The sequence below is a fragment of the Capricornis sumatraensis genome, unplaced genomic scaffold (genome assembly GCF_032405125.1).
Source record: "Capricornis sumatraensis isolate serow.1 unplaced genomic scaffold, serow.2 scaffold7, whole genome shotgun sequence".
Classification (NCBI taxonomy): Eukaryota; Metazoa; Chordata; class Mammalia; order Artiodactyla; family Bovidae; genus Capricornis; species Capricornis sumatraensis.
Genome location: NW_027184618.1, coordinates 4,931,449 through 4,956,021, shown reverse-complemented (window position 1 = coordinate 4,956,021; position 24,573 = coordinate 4,931,449).

The window sequence follows — 24,573 nt, the reverse complement described above, 5'->3', positions numbered from 1 at the left end:
CGAATTATAAATACAAGATTTCCAAATCGGATATCCTGAATGATCATCTATAGTTTTCCAAATAACATCTGAGGGAGCAACATCATCACAATTTGGATATTCTGATGGAGTTTTGAGAGACAAAGACTTATAGGGGCCAAGGACCCCAGGCATACGGGCTCGTAATATCCAAGCAGACCGATCCCCTATAGATGCAAATTTAGAGGTTGGGGAATCTGTCATAACTGCTTTTGTGGAGGCTCCAATGCATCCTGTCTTGGTAAAGAAGTCTCCTGTAAGGCCAGGAGGAAAATTAAAGCAGACAGGAAAATCATCTGCTAGTCCTTTAAAGGTATAATTGAAATTAATAGGGTATTGGTCTTTTGTATAGGAAGTATAAGATCCTCCCAAAAGGCGAGGCTGGTCTGTACTAACTCGTATGGGGTCACTGTTCCAAGTAACAACTTGGAAAGTTGGAGGATCCGGGAGAAACGCCCAATATTTGGTTGGAATGGGAGCAGCGCTTACCTGGCAAGAGAGCAAGGCAAGCATGGCAATAAACACCTTTTCAGGAGAGACTGACGATCCCTGTAGGGTAGCTATCCCCTGTGCCTGGCGACAGAGAGCTTTAATCTGTCCCCAGGTGGGCAAGGAGGCTTGTTGGGTTGACTGAGCTGGGCGTCCTAATGGATTCCTGCGAGGCAAAAAATCAGGGGGTGCAATATCCTGTATCTGAAGTCGTGACATCTGTCCAGTGGGTGGCTCCGATCCGCGCCTATCCGGGATCTCCAATGTCAGCTGTCCTGGGGTCAGCGGCGTTTCCCGTGCTGGCGGAGGGAGCGGGGGAAGAGGGAGTTTCTTCCTTTTTAGAGATCGCGGTGGCGGGGGATTCTGGTATCCGGGGAGCTGAGACATGGCGAATTAGTCTGTCTGGAACCCAAATCGGAGCGTCCGCGTCCTGTGGAAAAACACAAGCATACCCTCGCCCATTGGTTAATAAGGGGTCAGGACCTTTCCATTGTCCGGAAAGAAGGTCCCTCCATTTTACTAATGGTTTTGCATTCAATTGCTCTGGGCACCAATGGCGAAGCATTGCAGTGTTTCCGGATGAATCAGCATTTAAGTTATTTATTACGAAAAGAGCATGTTGCAAAATCTGATGGGGGGAACTATATTTAAATTCCCCTTCTTTTAGTTTTTGAATATGGATTTTCAGTGTTTGATGTGCTCTTTCCACAATGGCTTGTCCTTGTGGGTTATAAGGGATGCCGGTGTTATGTTTAATTTGAAATCTTGTACAGAATTGCTGAAAAGATTTAGAAGTGTAAGCAGGAGCATTATCAGTTTTTAAAGCTTTTGGCAAGCCCAGATAGGAAAAGCATGTAAAAAGATGTTGTATTACATCTTTAACTGCTTCCCCTGTACGAGCAGTGGCAATAATAACATGAGAGAAGGTATCTACAGTTACATGAACAAAAGACAGTTTTCCAAATGAAGAGACATGGGTTACATCCATTTGCCAGAGTGCATTAGGTTTGAGACCGCGAGGGTTAACTCCCAGAGGCAAAGCATTCACGGTAGTAGGACAATGTGAACAAGAACGAACAATCTCTCGGGCAGATTCTCGAGGAATTTGAAACTGGTATCGTAAGGCAGTGGCATTTTGGTGATGAAGTGAGTGAGAAGCTCGAGCTTCTTCAAAAACAGAAGCCACTGAAATCCTGGTTAACGAATCTGCCAATTCATTGAGAGCATTTAAAGGGCCAGGCAGGCCGGAATGAGCCCGAATGTGGCCGATAAAGAACGCCCGATTTCTTTTCCATATTTGCTGCTGCAGTTTAGTTAACAAATGGAAGATAGCAGTTTTGTTTTCAGGCAAAACTGCAGTCTCAATGTGTGGAAACAGCCTGACCACATACTGAGAGTCAGAATAAAGGTTAAATTCTTTCTCCGCAAACATAACAAAGGCCTCAATAACAGCTGTGATTTCAGCCCTTTGAGCTGAAGTTTCTTGTGTTTCCAAAAGTTTTTGATGATCTCTTGTGACTATAGAGGCTCTACCGTTAGCCGATCCATCAGTAAAGACTACCTGAGCATCTGAAATAGGGAACTGTTTACACCGGACAGGAAAAATAACTGGATGGTTAGACATAAAATTTAGTAAAACATGCGAGGGTAAATGATGCAAAATTTGACCACAGTAATTCCCTATGGCAATCTGCCAGTCTTCATCAAACATTAAAAGAGCATCAAGCTGCTCCTTATTATATGGAATTACAATCTCTGATGGCTCTTTACCAAACAATTCAATGCTCCGCTTCCTTCCTTTTAGCATTAATGTGGCAATTAAACCAGGATAAGAAGCCACGACTTTTTTAGCTTGGGTAGGAAGATGGATCCATTCTAAAGGGCCGCGTTGCCACAGAACTCCCGTAGGCGCCGTTGGAGTAGCTAGGCAAAGGAACTGCCACGTCATCGTCAAATCAATTCTTTTTACATAGCTATTTGATAAGGCTGCTTCTACTTTGCCTAGGGCTTCTTGAGCCTCAGCTGTTAATTGTCTTTTTGAGGTTGGATCAGGATCCCCGCGTAAAGTGTTAAAAAGAGGTTTTAATTCGGCAGTGGTTAATTTTAAATATGGTCTAATCCAATTAATATCACCTAAGAGTTTTTGATAATCATTTAAAGTAATAAGATGGTCTTTTCTCAATTGCAGCGGGGTATGAGTCACCGTTTCCGAATTTATGACTCTTCCTAAGTAAGTTATGGGCGGATTGATTTGAATTTTTTCTGGGGCAATTTTTAGGCCTCTGTCTGTCAATGCCTGGGTCAGGTCCTGGAGCACAGTCTGCAGGTGAACTCTATCAGGATGAGCTATTAAAATATCATCCATATAGTGAATCATATACACGTGTTCATATTTAGCCCTAGTATCTTCTAGAGCGGCATTAACAAATTTTTGGCATAAAGTAGGGCTATTTTTCATTCCCTGAGGCAGAACCTTCCACTGAAACCGTAAATAAGGCTGTTTAAGATTTTCTGATGGCAGACTAAAGGCAAATCGCTTTTTATCCTCAGGATTTAAGGGAATAGTGAAAAAACAATCTTGTAAATCAATAACAATTATATTATATCCCTCTGGAACGGCTACTGGGGAAGGGAGCCCAGGCTGTAAGGCCCCCATGTCCTCCATGGTGGCATTAATAGCTCTCAAATCCTGTAAAAGTCGCCATTTACCAGATTTTTTCTTAATGACAAAAATAGGAGTGTTCCAGGGGCTATTGGAGGGCTCAATATGTCCCAATTCTAATTGTTCAAAGATTAATGCTTTAGCTGCCAATAATTTTTCCTTATGCAGAGGCCACTGTTCTACCCACACCGGATCTTGAGATTTCCATGTGATGGGGTCGGCAGCAAAAACAATGGCCTCAATTATAAATTTGGATATCCCAATCCAGCACGTAGCTTGCGAGGAGTTGGGCAAATTGGCTCAATTATTCCTGTCTGTTGTTTACCCAATCCTTTTGATGGATCATAGCCCATCTGCAACATCTGAGAGGTCACTTTATCATCAGGGCTAAAAAGTAACACTCCCATTTGAGATAGCACGTCCCTCCCCCACAGGGTAAGGGGGAGCGAAGGAACGACATAAGGTTGGAAAGTTCCACGGGTATCCTCAAATTGCCAATCTAAAATTTTTGCACTTTTGGCTATTGTGGGGGCTCTTCCTATCCCCACCAAGTTATTTTCAGTAGTATGTGTGGGCCAGGAGCTGGGCCAGTCTTTTCCTGAAATGCAAGAAACATCTGCTCCTGTGTCTAATAACCCCACAATAGACTTGCCATTAATCAGGATAGTCTTCATAGGACGTTTCTGAGTAATTTCTGTTATCCAAAAAACCATATCACTAGACCCAAATCCTTTATCCTGCCTTTCATTTTGAGTAGCTGTGCGCCCAATTGCAGTGTGGTAAGGCAAAAGCAAAAGTTGGGCTATTCTTTGTCCCTGATGTATTTGGAAAGTTTTAGTTGGGGGTGAAATCATTATCTGGATTTCTCCTGTATAATCTGAGTCAATTACTCCAGGGATGATTGTGAGACCTTGCATAGCTAAGGAACTTCTGCCTAGTATAATTCCTACTAAACCTGTTGGTAATGGGCCTTTAACTCCTGTAGGTATTTTTACAGTGGGGCTATCTGGTGTTAATATTGCTGAGGTGGTGGAACTGAGGTCCAGTCCTGCGCTGCCTGGGGTTGCTCTGATGAGTTCTGCGATGGGACGAAGGGAATGAATGGGTTCAGTGAGGCTGCCCCAATTGTTGTCGGGGCCTGAGGCTGGCCCCTCAATCCGTTTCCCGACTGCTGGTCGGGGCCCAAAAAGGCTCCATTTCTATGGAATTGTGACCTACATTCTTTTGCCCAGTGATATCCTTTTTGACAACGAGGGCAGAGAGATCTAGGGAGATTAGTAGGCACAGCCGGGGAGGGAGAATTCGGCAGAGAAGAACCGGCTGCTTTTTGGGGACAAGCTCGCATAAGGTGCCCTTCCCGTCCGCAAGAGAAGCAGGCCTTGGATAAACCAATATTCTGGCCTGGACTACTGGAATGACTCTTTGACGGGTTATTTCTATTTGTAAAAAAGGACTGTACTGCCTGCTGGTAAGAATTTCCCTTTATGGCTGCAGCTATGGCAACGCCCTGCATCATCGCTGGTCCTACATCTGCACATTGCCTGATATAATCTATTATTTCCCCAGTTTTTTTAATAGGACGTAAAATGGCCTGGCAGGTAGAATTAGCATTTTCAAATGCCAGTTGTTTTATCAATATACTAGCTGCCTCAGTGTTGGAAATTACTCTGTTGACTGCCTCTGCAAGTCTTGATATAAAGTCTTCATATGGCTCTTCTGGTTTTTGTTTAACATTTGAGAAGGAAGAGGTAGATTCTTTCCCTTCAGGCAACAAACGCCAAGCCCCAAGGGCGCAGGCGGTTACTTGATCTAAAGTGGTTTTATCTAATCCCATTTGATCTCTAAGTGTTCCAAAATCATTAGTCCCTGCCAACATATTTTTTATAATATATCTTGGGCCATATTTTTGGTTAGCATCAGCCTGTTTTTGGGCTAGATCTTCATATTCAGTTCTCCAAAGTACATATTGACCTCCAGACAGACAAGCTTTAGCGACTGTCTTCCAGTCATGGGGTGTCATCCATCTGCCCGCTAAAGCTTCCACCAATGATACAGTGTACGGGGCTTTAGGCCCATACAAAGCACAAGCCTGTTTGAGTTCTTTAATCATTTTCATTGGAATGGGTTCCCAGTGGGGGGCTGTTCTCCCACCACTTCCACCAAATATTATGGGGAAACAAGCCTCAAGGTGGGGATCAAGTTCATCATCTGGGCTAGAGAAAACTCTTCTTCGGGGAGCTTCTAGTGGAGGCCCCTCACCCTTATAGGGAGGGGGGGGCAAGGGGTGTCCTATGTCACTTTCTTCGTACTTTGGGAATTTTTTATCCGTTCTGTGTTTAGGTCTTACGGATGTTTTATCTGGGGAATCTGGCCTTAAACTCTCAGGTGCATATAATCTGATGGGGGACATTTGTCTTGAGCCTCTGGAAGCAGAAGGCTTAATTAAGGAAATTTCTCTTGAATTTGTGGAAGCAGGTGGTCTGGTTGGGGAAGTTTTTATTAAGCTCTTTGGAGCAGATAATCTAATTGGAGAAGTTTCTCTTAAACTCCTTGGAGCATCTTTATTTAATAAAGACCAGTCCTCATCAGAATGATCTTGACTTACTTCCTCTTCCAAATCTTCCTCATCTGAAAGCTGCTCTTTTTTGTCATCTCTATCTATTACCTTTTCTTGGGCAGTCTTTGCAGCTATCATTTGACTCAACTGCCGATAGTTAGGTGTAGCCTCCTTTTCATCACTCTCCTCTTCGATAGATACCTTTTTCTCTGCACTTTCCTCTTTAAGATGTACCTTTTCAGATTCAGGGGCAGGGTCTAGAGCGTCCCTAATTATATTCCATAAGGAAAAGGCGTCAGTAGGCACCTTTTGTGAGCCATGTTCAGCATGGTAAGTTTTTAGTTGTTTTCCTACTCTCTCCCAGGTGTCTAAGTTAACAGTGCCTTCTTCTGGAAACCAGGGACACTGTTCTTGTACAAAGGAAAAAAATGAATGAATATTGGATTTTTTAACTTTAATTCCTCGTTTAGTTAGTAACTGCAAGATTACTCCTGTAAAAAGCTGTCTTTCTTTTGATTCACTGTTACCCATGTCAGAAAATTAAGTCTTATAGAAAAGTCTACCTCAACAAAAAGGTTTTACCTTTGGCGAGGGGGGTTTTGTTTTCAACCCTAAGATAGCAGGTTTCTTTTCAACCTCTAGAGCACCAGGTTTCTCTTAAACCCTTGAACACTTCCCACTCCTCCTCACCCTGTCTATCCTACAGGGGGGTCCGCGGCACCCTGAGTGGGGTCCTAGCCGTCCCGAACACTCAACACTGGGGGAGTACCCGAAAGTACTCCGGGGGGAGTGATTAAGTCACTCCGGGGGGGAGCAACAGAGAGTGCTCCAGGGGGAGCAACAGAGAGTGCTCCGGGGGGAGCTACAGAGAGTGCTCCGGGGGGAGCTTTTGCTCCGAGGAACCTACCTTCGAATAGCCTGTTCCGGGCGCCACTTGCCGGGGTCCAGCCCCGGTGGATCCAGGGAATTCGAAGGGTGGACGGCGTTGGCGTGGAAAGACTTGTTTATTTATTAATATAAGATTAGATTAAGAAACTGTAGTGCAGTAGGAAGATTAAGTGGAGAAAGAGGGCTGAATAGCTTGGTTTACGCGGAAGACCAATAAAATTCCAGACAAGGAATTTGCACCATCTACGTTGGGCCACCGGTGCCCGCTTGAATATCTAAGGGTGCCTCGCCTTAAGCTCCCTTTCTCGCGGATCTTAATAGCCAGGGCAAATAAGTAGACCTGGCGAGCCTCCGCGCCCCAGATGGAAATTCAGCCTGAAATTAAAGTAAAGAGCAGAGGGAAGAAAAGGGAGAGAAAAAGAGAGAGAGAGAGAGACAGGGGGGGAGCCAGATTCCCAAGAAACCAGGCCGAGACTAGTCCGAGAAACTGGTCTGAGAATCTGGTCCCGTCCTTTATTGTTCAGAAGGCCTTTTATACTTTTGATAAAACATGGAGATCAATGGGTAACACAAAGTTATGCAGCGTTAGCAGTCCAGACTCTTATCAAAACCAGGCTTTTCTCTCTGCATACCTAATTGTATACACAAGTCTTAGGTAATTTACATCATCTTCCAACCAAAAGGGCCAATTAACATTTTACAGCCTTTTTTCTGATAAGGGTTTGTCAACCACAAGACTTATTTGTGTTGATCTTCCCAAGGTCTGGTGCCACTCTCGGAAAGCACTAAAGAAAGTTACATTCTTAGACAGCAAGGATACAGCAACTTATAACAAGTAGAGGGAGTGCAGTGATTTATAGCAAAAGAGAAGCAATTAACTCAAAAGTCTAGTGTTGCTAACATCAAAACTACTATGTATCTTTTTCTACATCCTGCTTACATTAACATCCTTCCAGGTGCCTAAAAGATAAAGAATAAGGAGGTCTGGCAGCAATCCTTGAGTCAACAGTGAAAACCCTCTACCAATATAATTTTTAACTCTTTAGAAAAGGCTCTGTATCTTTAAGATGCTTTTAAGCTTTGTGCCTCCCGCGGTTGGGGGGCTGTAAGCAATTCACAAGCTGTAAGCTTTGTGCCTCTCGCGGTTGGGGGGCTGTAAGCAATTCACAAGCTGTAAGAGGTCTGGGGAACCTGTTAGGCAGACTAGAGAGCTATCAGAGGGGTTTAACTGAAACATCCCTTTCAAATGCAGAAGACTAAAACCCTGAATTGACTTTTTTCCAGAGAATATCAGAAAAGTGGAAAAGCAGAGCACAAAAGCCAGCAGATTTTTGCTGGGGTACATGCTTAGGAATATCCAGAGGGGTCCCTGAAGTCTGAGCACGCCTTGCGTATGTCAGCTTCCTTCCTCATGACCTTGTCACGGGCGGGATTCCTCACACTGGCTTCCGGCAGGGTATGGTGGTGAACTTCTTGAGTTGCAGCAAGGCTGTGAAAGACCCTTTCGAAGTTCCAGAGGTAAGGTGTCATTAGTCTCCAGACGCCTCATCGGAAATAGGCCTCATCTCGCCTGGAAGGGAGAACTTCCTGGATTTTCTCGAGTTGCGGCAGGTGTTCTCGAGTTACGACGGGGACCTCAGGGACCCGCCCTGGTGGCCTCAGGAGAGGCCAGTCCCTATGCGAGTTGCTAGGGGGCCTCTCGGGATTCCTCTCCCGTCGATACCGGGGCCAAAAACCTTGTGTGGAGTCAGGGCCGGAACCGAGGATTCCTCTCAGGGGCTGACATGGATCTTTGGGTACTTCTGGAGTCTCCCCAGGGGAGTCAGGCCTCGTCTCGAGTGGGGGCATGCACGTGCACTTTCCTTCCAGGCTGTAGCAGCAATGTCACGCTACCTGTCGCGCGGATCAAATGATCTGTGGTTTTCCCTCGAGGCTTTCCCACAGGGCTGTCCCACGTGCCACCGTGGTGTGAGTCGATCCTCGGCGTGAAAGATGAGCCAGTGCAGGGCAAAGAGGTTCCTCTGGAATGGACTGAGACATCTGGGGGACTCTTGGAATGGTGGTACGACCATGGAGTTCCTCTCGCCTTTCCTGTTGAGAGTGCCTCCTCTTGAGATGCGACGGGAACGCCGGGAATATTTTCCCGTTGAAAGCAGGGAAAGGATCCCTCATCTCGAGCTACGAGGGGGAAACGGGGCTCCTCTGGATGTGGGCGGGACCATCGTGCTTTCTCTCGAGTGGAGACGGGTATGGCGGTGAACTTCTTGAGTTGCAGCAAGGGTGTGAAAGACCCTTTCGAAGTTCCAGAGGTTAGGTGTCATTAGTCTCCAGACGCCTCATCGGAAATAGGCCTCATCTCGCCTGGAAGGGAGAACTTCCTTGATTTTCTCGAGTTGCGGCAGGTGTTCTCGAGTTACGACGGGGACCTCAGGGACCCGCCCTGTTGGCCTCAGGAGAGGCCAGTCCCTATGCGTGTTGCTAGGGGGCCCCTCGGGATTCCTCTCCCGTCGATACAGGGGCCAAAAACCTTGTGTGGAGTCAGGGCCGGAACCGAGGATTCCTCTCAGGGACTGATATGGATCTTTGGGTACTTCTGGAGTCTCGTCAGGGGAGACAGGCCTCGTCTCGAGTGGGGGCATGTACGTGCGCCTTCATTCCAGGCTGTAGCAGCAATGTCACGCTTCCCGTAGCGTGGATCAAAGGATCTGCGGTTTTCCCTCGAGGCTTTCCCTCGAGGCTTTCCCACAGGGCTGTCCCACGTGACACCGTGGTGTGAGTCGATTCTCGGCGTGAAAAATGAGCCAGTGCAGGGCAAAGAGGTTCCTCTGGAATGGACTGAGACATCTGGGGGACTCTTGGACTGGTGGTACGACCATGGAGTTCCTCTCGCCTTTCCTGTTGAGAGTGCCTCCTCTTGAGATGCGACGGGAACGCCGGGAATTCTTTCCCGTTGAAAGCAGGGAAAGGATCCCTCATCTCGAGCTACGAGGGGGAAACGGGGCTCCTCTGGATGTGGGCGGGACCATCGTGCTTCCTCTCGAGTGGAGACGGGTATGGCGGTGAACTTCTTGAGTTGCAGCAAGGGTGTGAAAGACCCTTTCGAAGTTCCAGAGGTTAGGTGTCATTAGTCTCCAGACGCCTCATCGGAAATAGGCCTCATCTCGCCTGGAAGGGAGAACTTCCTGGATTTTCTCGAGTTGCGGCAGGTGTTCTCGAGTTACGACGGGGACCTCAGGTACCCGCCCTGGTGGCCTCAGGAGAGGCCAGTCCCCATGCGAGTTGCTAGGGGGCCTCTCGGGATTCCTCTTCCGTCGATAGCGGGGCCAAAAACCTTGTGTGGAGTCAGGGCCGGAACCGAGGATTCCTCTCAGGGGCTGACATGGATCTTTGGGTACTTCTGGAGTCTCCCCAGGGGAGTCAGGCCTCGTCTCGAGTGGGGGCATGCACGTGCGCTTTCCTTCCAGGCTGTAGCAGCAATGTCACGCTTCCCGTCGCGTGGATCAAAGGATCTGTGGTTTTCCCTCGAGGCTTTCCCTCGAGGCTTTCCCACAGGGCTGTCCCACGTGCCACCGTGTTGTGAGTCGATCCTCGGCGTGAAAGATGAGCCAGTGCAGGGCAAAGAGGTTCCTCTGGAATGGACTGAGACATCTGGGGAACTCTTGGAATGGTGGTACGACCATGGAGTTCCTCTCGCCTTTCCTGTTGAGAGTGCCTCCTCTTGAGATGCGACGGAAATGCCGGGAATTCTTTCCCGTTGAAAGCAGGGAAAGGATCCCTCATCTCGAGCTACGAGGGGGAAACGGGGCTCCTCTGGATGTGGGCGGGACCATCGTGCTTCCTCTCGAGTGGAGACGGGCATGGCGGTGAACTTCTTTAGTTGCAGCAAGGGTGTGAAAGACCCTTTCGAAGTTCCAGAGGTTAGGTGTCATTAGTCTCCAGACGCCTCATCGGAAATAGGCCTCATCTCGCCTGGAAGGGAGAACTTCCTGGATTTTCTCGAGTTGCGGCAGGTGTTCTCGATTTACGACGCGGACCTCAGGGACCCGCCCTGGTGGACTCAGGAGAGGCCAGTCCCCATGCGAGGTGCTAGGGGGCCTCTCGGGATTCCTCTCCCGTCGATACCGGGGCCAAAAACCTTGTGCGGAGTCAGGGCCAGAACCGAGGATTCCTCTCAGGGTCTGACATGGATCTTTGGGTACTTGTGGAGTCTCCCCAGGGGAGTCAGGCCTCGTCTCGAGTGGGGGCATGCATGTGCGCTTTCCTTCCAGGCTGTAGCAGCAATGTCACGCTTCCCGTGGCGTGGATCAAAGGATCTGTGGTTTTCCCTCGAGGCTTTCCCTCGAGGCTTTCCCACAGGGCTGTCCCACGTGCCACCGTGGTGTGAGTCGATCCTTGGCGTGAAAGATGAGCCAGTGCAGGGCAAAGAGGTTCCTCTGGAATGGACTGAGACATCTGGCGGACTCTTGGAATGGTGGTACGACCATGGATTTCCTCTCGCCTTTCCTGTTGAGAGTGCCTCCTCTTGAGATGCGACGGGAACGCCAGGAATTCTTTCCCGTTGAAAGCAGCGAAAGGATCCCTCATCTCGAGCTCCGAGGGGGAAACGGGGCTCCTCTGGATGTGGGCGGGACCATCGTGCTTCCTCTCGAGTGGAGACGGGTATGGCAGTGAACTTCTTGAGTTGCAGCAAGGGTGTGAAAGACCCTTTCGAAGTTCCAGAGGTTAGGTGTCATTAGTCTCCAGACGCCTCATCGGAAATAGGCCTCATCTCGCCTGGAAGGGAGAACTTCCTGGATTTTCTCGAGTTGCGGCAGGTGTTCTCGAGTTACGACGGGGAACTCAGGGACCGGCCCTGGTGGCCTCAGGAGAGGCCAGTCCCCATGCGAGTTGCTAGGGGGCCTCTCGGGATTCCTCTCCCGTCGATACCGGGGCCAAAAACCCTGTGTGGAGTCAGGGCCGGAACCAAGGATTCCTCTCAGGGGCTGATATGGATCTTTGGATACTTCTGGAGTCTCGCAGGGGAGACAGGCCTCGTTTCGTGAGGGGGCATGCACGTGCACTTTCCATCCAGGCTTTAGCAGCAATGTCACGCTTCCCGTCGCATGGATCAAACAATCTGTGGTTTTCCCTCGAGGCTTTCCCTCGAGGCTTTCCCACAGGGCTGTCCCACGTGCCACCGTGGTGTGAGTCGATCCTCGGCGTGAAAGATGAGCCAGTGCAGGGCAAAGAGGTTCCTCTGGAATGGACTGAGACATCTGGGGGACTCTTGGAATGGTGGTACGACCATGGAGTTCCTCTCGCCTTTCCTGTTGAGAGTGCCTCCTCTTGAGATGCGACGGGAATGCCGGGAATTCTTTCCCGTTGAAAGCAGGGAAAGGATCCCTCATCTCGAGCTCCGAGGGGGAAACGGGGCTCCTCTGGATGTGGGCGGGACCATCGTGCTTCCTCTCGAGTGGAGACGGGTATGGCGGTGAACTTCTTGATTCGCAGCAAGGGTGTGAAAGACCCTTTCGAAGTTCCAGAGGTTAAGTGTCATTAGTCTCCAGACGCCTTATCGGAAATAGGCCTCATCTCGCCTGGAAGGGAGAACTTCCTGGATTTTCTCGAGTTGCGGCAGGTGTTCTCGAGTTACGACGGGGACCTCAGGGACCCGCCCTGGTGGCCTCAGGAGAGGCCAGTCCCCATGCGAGTTGCTAGGGGGCCTCTCGGGATTCCTCTCCCGTCGATACCGGGGCCAAAAACCTTGTGTGGAGTCAGGGCTGGAACCGAGGATTCCTCTCAGGGGCTGACATGGATCTTTGGGTACTTCTGGAGTCTCCCCAGGGGAGTCAGGCCTCGTCTCGAGTCGGGGCATGCACGTGCGCTTTCCTTCCAGGCTGTAGCAGCAATGTCACGCTTCCCGTCGCGTGGATCAAAGGATCTGTGGTTTTCCCTCGAGGCTTTCCCTCGAGGCTTTCCCACAGGGCTGTCCCACGTGCCACCGTGGTGTGAGTCGATCCTCGGCGTGAAAGATGAGCCAGTGCAGGGCAAAGAGGTTCCTCTGGAATGGACTGAGACATCTGGTGGACTCTTGGAATGGTGATACGACCATGGAGTTCCTCTCGCCTTTCCTGTTGAGAGTGCCTCCTCTTGAGATGCGACGGGAACGCCGGGAATTCTTTCCCGTTGAAAGCAGGGAAACGATCCCTCATCTCGAGCTACGAGGGGGAAACGGGGATCCTCTGGATGTGGGCGGGACCATCGTGCTTCCTCTCGAGTGGAGACGGGTATGGCGGTGAACTTCTTGAGTTGCAGCAAGGGTGTGAAAGACCCTTTCGAAGTTCCAGAGGTTCGGTGTCATTAGTCTCCAGACGCCTCATCGGAAATAGGCCTCATCTCGCCTGGAAGGGAGAACTTCCTGGATTTTCTCGAGGTGCGGCAGGTGCTCTCGAGTTACGATGAGGACCTCAGGGACACGCCCTGGTGGCCTCAGGAGAGGCCAGTCCCCATGCGAGTTGCTAGGGGGCCTCTCGGGATTCCTCTCCCGTCGATACCGGGGCCAAAAACCTTGTGTGGAGTCAGGGCCGGAACCGAGGATTCCTCTCAGGGGCTGACATGGATCTTTGGGTACTTCTGGAGTCTCCCCAGGGGAGTCAGGCCTCGTCTCGAGTGGGGGCATGCACGTGCGCTTTCCTTCCAGGCTGTAGCAGCAATGTCACGCTTCCCGTCGCGTGGATCAAATGATCTGTGGTTTTCTCTCGATGCTTTCCCTCGAGGCTTTCCCACAGGGCTGTCCCACGTGCCACCGTGGTGTGAGTCGATCCTCGGCGTGAAAGATGAGCCAGTGCAGGGCAAAGAGGTTCCTCTGGAATGGACTGAGACATCTGGGGGACTCTTGGAATGGTGGTACGACCATGGAGTTCCTCTCGCCTTTCCTGTTGAGAGTGCCTCCTCTTGAGATGCGACGGGAACGCCGGGAATTCATCCCCGTTTAAAGCAGGAAAAGGATCCCTCATCTCGAGCTACGAGGGGGAAACGGGGATCCTCTGGATGTGGGCGGGACCATCGTGCTTCCTATCGAGTGGAGACGGGTATGGCGGTGAACTTCTTGAGTCGCAGCAAGGGTGTGAAAGACCCTTTCGAAGTTCCAGAGGTTAGGTGTCATTAGTCTCCAGACGCCTCATCGGAAATAGGCCTCATCTCGCCTGGAAGGGAGAACTTCCTGGATTTTCTCGAGTTGCGGCAGGTGCTCTCGAGTTACGACGAGGACCTCAGGGACCCGCCCTGGTGGCCTCAGGAGAGGCCAGTCCCCATGCGATGTGCTAGGGGGCCTCTCGAGATTCCTCTCCCGTCGATACCGGGGCCAAAAACCTTGTGTGGAGCCAGGGCCGGAACCGAGGATTCCTCTCAGGGGCTGACATGGATCTTTGGGTACTTCTGGAGTCTCCCCAGGGGAGTCAGGCCTCGTCTCGAGTGGGGGCATGCACGTGCGCTTTCCTTCCAGGCTGTAGCAGCAATGTCACGCTTCCCGTCGCGTGGATCAAAGGATCTGTGGTTTTCCCTCGAGGCTTTCCTCGAGGCTTTCCCTCGAGGCTTTCCCACAGGGCTGTCCCACGTGCCACCGTGGTGTGAGTCGATCATCGGCGTGAAAGATGAGCCAGTGCAGGGCAAAGAGGTTCCTCTGGAATGGACTGAGACATCTGGGGGACTCTTGGAATGGTGGTACGACCATGGAGTTCCTCTCGCCTTTCCTGTTGAGAGTGCCTCCTCTTGAGTTGCGACGGGAACGCCTGGAATTCTTTCCCGTTGAAAGCAGGGAAAGGATCCCTCATCTCGAGCTACGAGGGGGAAACGGGGCTCCTCTGGATGTGGGCGGGACCATCGTGCTTCCTCTCGAGTGGAGAAGGGTATGGCGGTGAACTTCTTGAGTTGCAGCAAGGGTGTGAAAGACCCTTTCGAAGTTCCAGAGGTTAGGTGTCATTAGTCTCCAGACGCCTCATCGGAAATAGGCCTCATCTCGCCTGGAAGGGAGAACTTCCTGGATTTTCTCGAGTTGCGGCAGGTGTTCTCGAGTTACGACGGGTACCTCAGGGACCCGCCCTGGTGGCCTCAGGAGAGGCTAGTCCCCATGCGAGTTGCTAGGGGGCCTCTCTGGAATCCTCTCCCGTCGATACCGGGGCCAAAAACCTTGTGTGGAGTCAGGGCCGGATCCGAGGATTCCGCTCAGGGACTGACATGGATCTTTGGGTACTTGTGGAGTCTCCCCAGGGGAGTCAGGCCTCGTCTCGAGTGGGGGAATGCACGTGCGCTTTCGTTCCAGGCTGTAGCAGCAATGTCACGCTTCCCGTCGCGTGGATCAAAGGATCTGTGGTTTTCCCTCGAGGCTTTCCCTCGAGGCTTTCCCACAGGGCTGTCCCACGTGCCACCGTGGTGTGAGTCGATTCTCGGCGTGAAAGATGAGCCAGTGCAGGGCAAAGAGGTTCCTCTGGAATGGACTGAGATATCTGGGGGACTCTTGGAATGGTGGTACGACCATGGAGTTCCTCTTGCCTTTCCTGTTGAGAGTGCCTCCTCTTGAGATGCGACGGGAACGCCAGGAATTCTTTCCCGTTGAAAGCAGGGAAAGGATCCCTCATCTCGAGCTACGAGGGGGAAACGGGGCTCCTCTGGATGTGGGCGGGACCATCGTGCTTCCTCTCGTGTGGAGACGGGTATGGCGGTGAAATTCTTGAGTTGCAGCAAGGGTGTGAAAGACCCTTTCGAAGATCCAGAGGTTAGGTGTCATTAGTCTCCAGACGCCTCATAGGAAATAGGCCTCATTTCGCCTGGAAAGGAGAACTTCCTGGATTTTCTCGAGTTGCGGCAGGTGTTCTCGAGTTACGACTGGGACCTCAGGGACCCGCCCTGGTGGCCTCAGGAACGGCCAGTCCCCATGCTAGTTGCTAGGGGGCCTCTCGGGATTCCTCTCCCGTCGATACCGGGGCCAAAAACCTTGTGTGGAGTCAGGGCCGGAACCGAGGATTCCTCTCAGGGGCTGACATGGATCTTTGGGTACTTCTGGAGTCTCCCCAGGGGAGTCAGGCCTCGTCTCGAGTGGGGGCATGCACGTACGCTTTCCTTCCAGGCTGTAGCAGCAATGTCACGCTTCCCGTCGCGTGGATCAAGGGATCTGTGGTTTTCCCTCGAGGCTTTCCCTCGAGGCTTTCCCACAGGGCTGTCCCACGTGCCACCGTGGTGTGAGTGGATCCTCGGCGTGAAACATGAGCCAGTGCAGGGCAAAGAGCTTCCTCTGGAATGGACTGAGACATCTGGGGGACTATTGGTATGGTGGTACGACCATGGAGTTCCTCTTGCCTTTCCTGTTGAGAGTGCCTCCTCTTGAGATGCGACAGGAGCACCGGGAATTCTTTCCCATTTAAAGCAGGGAAAGGATCCCTCATCTCGAGCTACGAGGGGGAAACGGGGCTCCTCTGGTTGTGGGTGGGACGATCGTGCTTCCTCTCGAGTGGAGACGGGTATGGCGGTGAACTTCTTGAGTTGCAGCAAGGGTGTGAAAGACCCTTTCGAAGTTCCAGAGGTTAGGTGTCATTAGTGTCCAGACGCCTCATCGGAAATAGGCCTCATCTCGCCTGGAAGGGAGAACTTCCTGGATTTTCTCGAGTTTTGGCAGGTGTTCTCCAGTTACGTCGGGGACCTCAGGGAACGCCCTGGTGGCCTCAGGAAAGGCCAGTCCCCATGCGAGTTCCTAGGGGGCCTCTCGGGATTCCTCTCCCGTCGATACCGGGGCCAAAATACTTGTGTGGAGTCAGGGCCGGAACCGAGGATACCTCTCAGGGGCTGACATGGGGCTTTGGGTACTTCTGGAGTCTCCCCAGGGGAGTCAGGCCTCGTCTCGAGTGGGGGCATGCACGTGCGCTTTCCTTCCAGGCTGTAGCAGCAATGTCAAGCTTCCTCTGGGGTGGATGAAAGGATCTGTGGTTTTCCCTCGAGGCTTTCCCTTGAGGCTTTCCCACAGGGCTGTCCCACGTGCCACCGTGGTATGAGTCGATCCTCGGCGTGAAAGATGAGCCAGTGCAGGGCAAAGAGGTTCCTCTGGAATGGACTGAGACATCTGGGGGACTCTTGGAATGGTGGTACGACCATGGAATTCCTCTCGCCTTTCCTGTTGAGAGTGTCTCCTCTTGAGATGCGACGGGAACGCCGGGAATTCTTTCCCGTTGAAAGCAGGGAAAGGATCCCTCATCTCGAGCTACGAGGGGGAAACGGGGTTCCTCGGGATGTGGGCGGGACCATCGTGCTTCCTCTCGAGTGGAGACGGGTATGGCGGTGAACTTTTTGAGTTGCAGCAAGGGTGTGAAAGACCCTTTCGAAGTTCCAGAGGTTAGGTGTCATTAGTCTCCAGACGCCTCATGGGAAATAGGCCTCATCTCGCCTGGAAGGGAGAACTTCCTGGATTTTCTCGAATTGTGGCAGGTGTTCTCGAGTTACGACGGGGACCTCAGGGACACGCCCTGGTGGCCTCAGGAGAGGCCAGTCCCCATGCGAGTTGCTACGGGGCCTCTCGGGATTCCTCTCCCGTCGATACCGGGTCCAAAATCCTTGTTTGGAGTCAGGGCCGAAACCGAGGATTACTCTCAGGGGCTGACATGGATATTTGGGTACTTCTGGAGTCTCCCCAGGGGAGTCAGGCCTCGTCTCGAGTGGGGGCATGCACGTGCGCTTTCCTTTAAGGCTGTAGCAGCAATGTCCTGCTTCCCGTCGCGTGGATCAAAGGATCTGTGGTTTTCCCTCGAGGCTTTCCCTCGAGGCTTTCCCACAGGGCTGTCCCACGTGACACCGTGGTGTGAGTCTATCCTCGGCGTGATAGATGAGCCAGTGCAGGGCAAACAGGTTCCTCTGGAATGGACTGAGACATCTGGGGGACTCTTTGAATGGTGGTACGACCATGGAGTTCCTCTCGCCTTTCCTGTTGAGAGTGCCTCCTCTTGAGATGCGACAGGAACACCGGGAATTCTTTCCCATTTAAAGCAGGGAAAGGATCCCTCATCTCGAGCTACGAGGGGGAAACGGGGCTCCTCTGGTTGTGGGTGGGACGATCGTGCTTCCTCTCGAGTGGAGACGGGTATGGCGGTGAACTACTTGAGTTGCAGCAAGGGTGTGAAAGACCCTTTCGAAGTTCCAGAGGTTAGGTGTCATTAGTCACCAGACACCTCATCGGAAATAGGCCTCATCTCGCCTGGAAGGGAGAACTTCCTGGATTTTCTCGAGTTGCAGCAGGTGTTCTCGAGTTACGACGGGGACCTCAGGGACCCGCCCTGGTGGCATCAGGAAAGGCCAGTCCCCATTCGAGTTGCTAGGGTTCCTCTCGGTAGTTCTCTCCCGTCAATATCAGGACCAAAATCCTTGTGTGGAGTCAGGGCCGGAACCGAGGATTCCTCTCAGGGGCTGACATGAATCTTTGGGTCTTTCTGGAGTCTCCCGAGGGGAGTCAGGCCTCGTCTCGAGTGGGGGCATGCACGTGCGCTTTCCATCCAGGCTGTAGCAGCAATGTCACGCTTCCCGTCGCGTGGATCAAAGGATCTGTGGTTTTCCATCGAGGCTTTCCCTTGAGGCTTTCCCACAGGGCTGTCCCACGTGACACCGTGGTGTGAGTCGATCCTCGTCGTGAAAGATGAGCCAGTGCAGGGCAAAGTGGTTCCTCTGGAGTGGACTGAGACATCTGGGGGACTCTTGGAATGGTGGTACGACCATGGAGTTCCTCTCGCCTTTCCTGTTGAGAGTGCCTCCTCTTGAGATGTGACGGGAACGCCGGGAATTCTTTCCCGTTGAAAGCAGGCAAAGGATCCCACATCTCGAGCTCCGAGGGGGAAACGGGGCTCCTCTGGATGTGGGCGGGACCATCGTGCTTCCTCACGAGTGGAGACGGGTATGGCGGTGAACTTCTTGAGTTGCAGCAAGGGTGTGAAAGACCCTTTCGAAGTTCCAGAGGTTAGGTGTCATTAGTCTCCAGACGCCTCATCGGAAATAGGCCTCATCTCGCCTGGAAGGGAAAACTTCCTGGATTTTCTCGAGTTGCGGCAGGTGTTCTCGAGTTAAGACGGGGACCTCAGGGACCCGCCCTGGTGGCCTCAGGAGAGGCCAGTCCCCATGCGATTGGCTAGGGGGCCTCTCGGGACTCCTCTCCCGACGATACCGGGGCCAAAAACCTTGTGTGGAGCCAGGGCCGGAACCGAGCATTCCTCTCAGGGGCTGACATGGATCTTTGGGTACTTCTGGAGTCTCCCCAGGGGAGTCAGGCCTCGTCTCGAGTGGGGGAATGCACGTGTGCTTTCCTTCCAGGCTGTAGCAGCAATGTCACGCTTCCCGTGGCGTGGATCAAAGGATCTGTGGTTTTCCCTCGAGGCTTTCCCTCGAGGCTTTCCCACAGGGCTGTCCCACGTGCCACCGTGGTGTGAGTCGATTCTCGGCGTGAAAGATGAGCCAGTGCAGGGCAAAGAGGTTCCTCTGGATTGGACTGAGACATCTGGGGGACTCTTGGAATGGTGGTACGACCATGGAGTTCCTCTCGCCTTTCCTGTTGAGAGTGCCTCCTCTTGAGATGCGACGGGAACGCCGGGAATTCTTTCCCGTTGAAAGCATGGAAAGGATCCCTCATCTCGAGCTACGAGGGGGAAACGGGGCTCCTCTGGATGTGGGCGGGACCATCGTGCTTCCTCTCGAGTGGAGACGGGTATGGCGGTGAAATTCTTGAGTTGCAGCAAGGGTGTGAAAGACCCTTTCGAAGTTCCAGAGGTTAGGTGTCATTAGTCTCCAGACGCCTCATCGGAAATAGGCCTCATTTCGCCTGGAAAGGAGAACTTCCTGGATTTTCTCGAGTTGAGGCAGGTGTTCTCGAGTTACGTCGGGGACCTCAGGGACCCGCCCTGGTGGCCTCAGGAACGGCCAGTCCCCATGCTAGTTGCTAGGGGGCCTCTCGGGATTCCTCTCCCGTCGATACCGGGGCCAAAAACCTTGTGTGGAGTCAGGGCCGGAACCGAGGATTCCTCTCAGGGGCTGACATGGATCTTTGGGTACTTGTGGAGTCTCCCCAGGGGAGTCAGGCCTCGTCTCGAGTGGGGGCATGCAAGTGCGCTTTCCTTCCAGGCTGTAGCAGCAATGTCACGCTTCCCGTCGCGTGGATCAAAGGATCTGTGGTTTTCCCTCGAGGCTTTCCCTCGAGGCTTTCCCACAGGGCTGTCCCACGTGCCACCGTGGTGTGAGTCGATCCTCGGCCTGAAAGATGAGCCAGTACAGGGCAAAGAGGTTCCTCTGAAATGGACTGAGACATCTGGGGGACTCTTGGAATGGTGGTACGACCATGGAGCTCCTCTCGCCTTTCCTGTTGAGAGTGCCTCCCTTGAGATGCGACGGAAACGCCGGGAATTCTTTCCCGTTGAAAGCAGGGAAAGGATCCCTCATCTTGAGCTACGAGGGGGAAACGGGGCTCCTCTGGAAGTGGGCGGGACCATCGTGCTTCCTCTCGAGTGGAGACGGGTATGGCGGTGAACTTCTTGATTTGCAGCAAGGGTGTGAAAGACCCTTTCGAAGTTCCAGAGGTTAGGTGTCATTAGTCTCCAGACGCCTCATCGGAAATAGGCCTCATCTCGCCTGGAAGGGAGAACTTCCTGGATTTTCTCGAGTTGCGGCAGGTGTTCTCAAGTTACGACGGGGACCTCAGGGACCCGCCCTGGTGGCCCCAAGAACGGCCAGTCCCCATGCTAGTTGCTAGGGGGCCTCTCGGGATTCCTCTCCCGTCGATACCGGGGCCAAAAACCTTGTGTGGAGTCAGGGCCGGAACCGAGGATTCCTCTCAGGGGCTGACATGGATCTTTGGGTACTTCTGGAGTCTCCCCAGGAGAGTCAGGCCTCATCTCGAGTGGGGGCATGCACGTGCGCTTTCCTTCCATTCTGTAGCAGCAATGTCATGCTTCCCGTGGCGTGGATCAAAGGATCTGTGGTTTTCCCTCGAGGCTTTCCCTCGAGGCTTTCCCACAGGGCTGTCCCACGTGCCACCGAGGTGTGAGTCGATCCTCGGCGTGAAAGATGAGCCAGTACAGGGCAAAGAGGTTCCTCTGGAATGGACTGAGACATCTGGGGTCTCTTGGAATGGTGGTACGACCATGGAGTTCCTCTTGCCTTTCCTGTTGAGAGTGCCTCCTCTTGAGATGCGACAGGAACCCCGGAATTCTTTCCCATTTAAAGCAGGGAAAGGATCCCTCATCTTGAGCTCGAGGGGGAAACGGGGCTCCTCTGGTTGTGGGTGGGACGATCGTGCTTCCTCTCGAGTGGAGACGGGTATGGCGGTGATCTACTTGAGTTGCAGCAAGGGTGTGAAAGACCCTTTCGAAGTTCCAGAGGTTAGGTGTCATTAGTCTCCAGACGCCTCATCGGAAATAGGCCTCATTTCGCCTGGAAAGGAGAACTTCCTGGATTTTCTCGAGTTGCGGCAGGTGTTCTCGATTTACGACGGGGACCTCAGGGACCCGCCCTGGTGGCCTCAGGAACGGCCAGTCCCCATGCTAGTTGCTAGGGGGCCTCTCGGGATTCCTCTCCCGTCGATACCAGGGCCAAAAACCTTGTGTGGAGTCAGGGCCCGAACCGAGGATTCCTCTCAGGGGATGACATGGATCTTTGGGTACTTGTGGAGTCTCCCCAGGGGAGTCAGGACTCGTCTCGAGTGGGGGCATGCACGTGCGCTTTCCTTCCAGGCTGTAGCAGCAATGTCACGCTTCCCGTCGCGTGGATCAAAGGATCTGTGGTTTTCCCTCGAGGCTTTCCCTCGAGGCTTTCCCACAGGGCTGTCCCACGTGCCACCGTGGTGTGAGTCGATCCTCGGCGTGAAAGATGAGCCAGTGCAGGGCAAAGAGGCTCCTCTGGAATGGACTGAGACATCTGGGGGACTCTTGGAATGGTGGTACGACCATGGAGTTCCTCTCGCCTTTCCTGTTGAGAGTGCCTCCTCTTGAGATGTGACGGGAACGCCGGGAATTCTTTCCCGTTGAAAGCAGGGAAAGGATCCCTCATCTCGAGCTACGAGGGGGAAACGGGGCTCCTCTGGTTGTGGGTGGGACGATCGTGCTTCCTCTCGAGTGGAGACGGGTATGGCGGTGAACTTCTTGAGTTGCAGCAAGGGTGTGAAAGACCCTTTCGAAGTTCCAGAGGTTAGGTGTCATTAGTGTCCAGACGCCTCATCGGAAATAGGCCTCATCTCGCCTGGAAGGGAGAACTTCCTGGATTTTCTCGAGTTTTGGCAGGTGTTCTCCAGTCACGACGGGGACCTCAGGGAACGCCCTGGTGGCCTCAGGAAAGGCCAGTCCCCATGCGAGTTCCTAGGGGGCCTCTCGGGATTCCTCTCCCGTCGATACCGGGGCCAAAATACTTGTGTGGAGTCAGGGCCGGAACCGAGGATACCTCTCAGGGGCTGACATGGGGCTTTGGGTACTTCTGGAGTCTCCCCAGGGGAGTCAGGCCTCGTCTCGAGTGGGGGCATGCACGTGCGCTTTCCTTCCAGGCTGTAGCAGCAATGTCAAGCTTCCTGTGGGGTGGATGAAAGGATCTGTGGTTTTCCCTCGAGGCTTTCCCTTGAGGCTTTCCCACAGGGCTGTCCCACGTGCCACCGTGGTAGGAGTCGATCCTCGGCGTGAAAGATGAGCCAGTGCAGGGCAAAGAGGTTCCTCTGGAATGGACTGAGACATCTGGGGGACTCTTGGAATGGTGGTACGACCATGGAATTCCTCTCGCCTTTTCTGTTGAGAGTGTCTCCTCTTGAGATGCGACGGGAACGCCGGGAATTCTTTCCCGTTGAAAGCAGGGAAAGGATCCCTCATCTCGAGCTACGAGGGGGAAACGGGGCTCCTCGGGATGTGGGCGGGACCATCGTGCTTCCTCTCGAGTGGAGACGGGTATGGCGGTGAACTTTTTGAGTTGCAGCAAGAGTGTGAAAGACCCTTTCGAAGTTCCAGAGGTTAGGTGTCATTAGTCTCCAGACGCCTCATGGGAAATAGGCCTCATCTCGCCTGGAAGGGAGAACTTCCTGGATTTTCTCGAGTTGTGGCAGGTGTTCTCGAGTTACGACGGGGACCTCAGGGACACGCCCTGGTGGCCTCAGGAGAGGCCAGTCCCCATGCGAGTTGCTACGGGGCCTCTCGGGATTCCTCTCCCGTCGATACCGGGTCCAAAATCCTTGTTTGGAGTCAGGGCCGAAACCGAGGATTACTCTCAGGGGCTGACATGGATATTTGGGTACTTCTGGAGTCTCCCCAGGGGAGTCAGGCCTCGTCTCGAGTGGGGGCATGCACGTGCGCTTTCCTTTAAGGCTGTAGCAGCAATGTCCTGCTTCCCGTCGCGTGGATCAAAGGATCTGTGGTTTTCCCTCGAGGCTTTCCCTCGAGGCTTTCCCACAGGGCTGTCCCACGTGACACCGTGGTGTGAGTCTATCCTCGGCGTGATAGATGAGCCAGTGCAGGGCAAACAGGTTCCTCTGGAATGGACTGAGACATCTGGGGGACTCTTTGAATGGTGGTACGACCATGGAGTTCCTCTCGCCTTTCCTGTTGAGAGTGCCTCCTCTTGAGATGCGACAGGAACACCGGGAATTCTTTCCCATTTAAAGCAGGGAAAGGATCCCTCATCTCGAGCTACGAGGGGGAAACGGGGCTCCTCTGGTTGTGGGTGGGACGATCGTGCTTCCTCTCGAGTGGAGACGGGTATGGCGGTGAACTACTTGAGTTGCAGCAAGGGTGTGAAAGACCCTTTCGAAGTTCCAGAGGTTAGGTGTCATTAGTCACCAGACACCTCATCGGAAATAGGCCTCATCTCGCCTGGAAGGGAGAACTTCCTGGATTTTCTCGAGTTGCAGCAGGTGTTCTCGAGTTACGACGGGGACCTCAGGGACCCGCCCTGGTGGCATCAGGAAAGGCCAGTCCCCATTCGAGTTGCTAGGGTTCCTCTCGGTAGTTCTCTCCCGTCAATATCAGGACCAAAATCCTTGTGTGGAGTCAGGGCCGGAACCGAGGATTCCTCTCAGGGGCTGACATGAATCTTTGGGTCTTTCTGGAGTCTCCCGAGGGGAGTCAGGCCTCGTCTCGAGTGGGGGCATGCACGTGCGCTTTCCATCCAGGCTGTAGCAGCAATGTCACGCTTCCCGTCGCGTGGATCAAAGGATCTGTGGTTTTCCATCGAGGCTTTCCCTTGAGGCTTTCCCACAGGGCTGTCCCACGTGACACCGTGGTGTGAGTCGATCCTCGTCGTGAAAGATGAGCCAGTGCAGGGCAAAGAGGTTCCTCTGGAGTGGACTGAGACATCTGGGGGACTCTTGGAATGGTGGTACGACCATGGAGTTCCTCTCGCCTTTCCTGTTGAGAGTGCCTCCTCTTGAGATGTGACAGGAACGCCGGGAATTCTTTCCCGTTGAAAGCAGGCAAAGGATCCCACATCTCGAGCTCCGAGGGGGAAACGGGGCTCCTCTGGATGTGGGCGGGACCATCGTGCTTCCTCTCGAGTGGAGACGGGTATGGCGGTGAACTTCTTGAGTTGCAGCAAGGGTGTGAAAGACCCTTTCGAAGTTCCAGAGGTTAGGTGTCATTAGTCTCCAGACGCCTCATCGGAAATAGGCCTCATCTCGCCTGGAAGGGAGAACTTCCTGGATTTTCTCGAGTTGCGGCAGGTGTTCTCGAGTTAAGACGGGGACCTCAGGGACCCGCCCTGGTGGCCTCAGGAGAGGCCAGTCCCCATGCGATTTGCTAGGGGGCCTCTCGGGACTCCTCTCCCGACGATACCGGGGCCAAAAACCTTGTGTGGAGCCAGGGCCGGAACCGAGCATTCCTCTCAGGGGCTGACATGGATCTTTGGGTACTTCTGGAGTCTCCCCAGGGGAGTCAGGCCTCGTCTCGAGTGGGGGCATGCACGTGTGCTTTCCTTCCAGGCTGTAGCAGCAATGTCA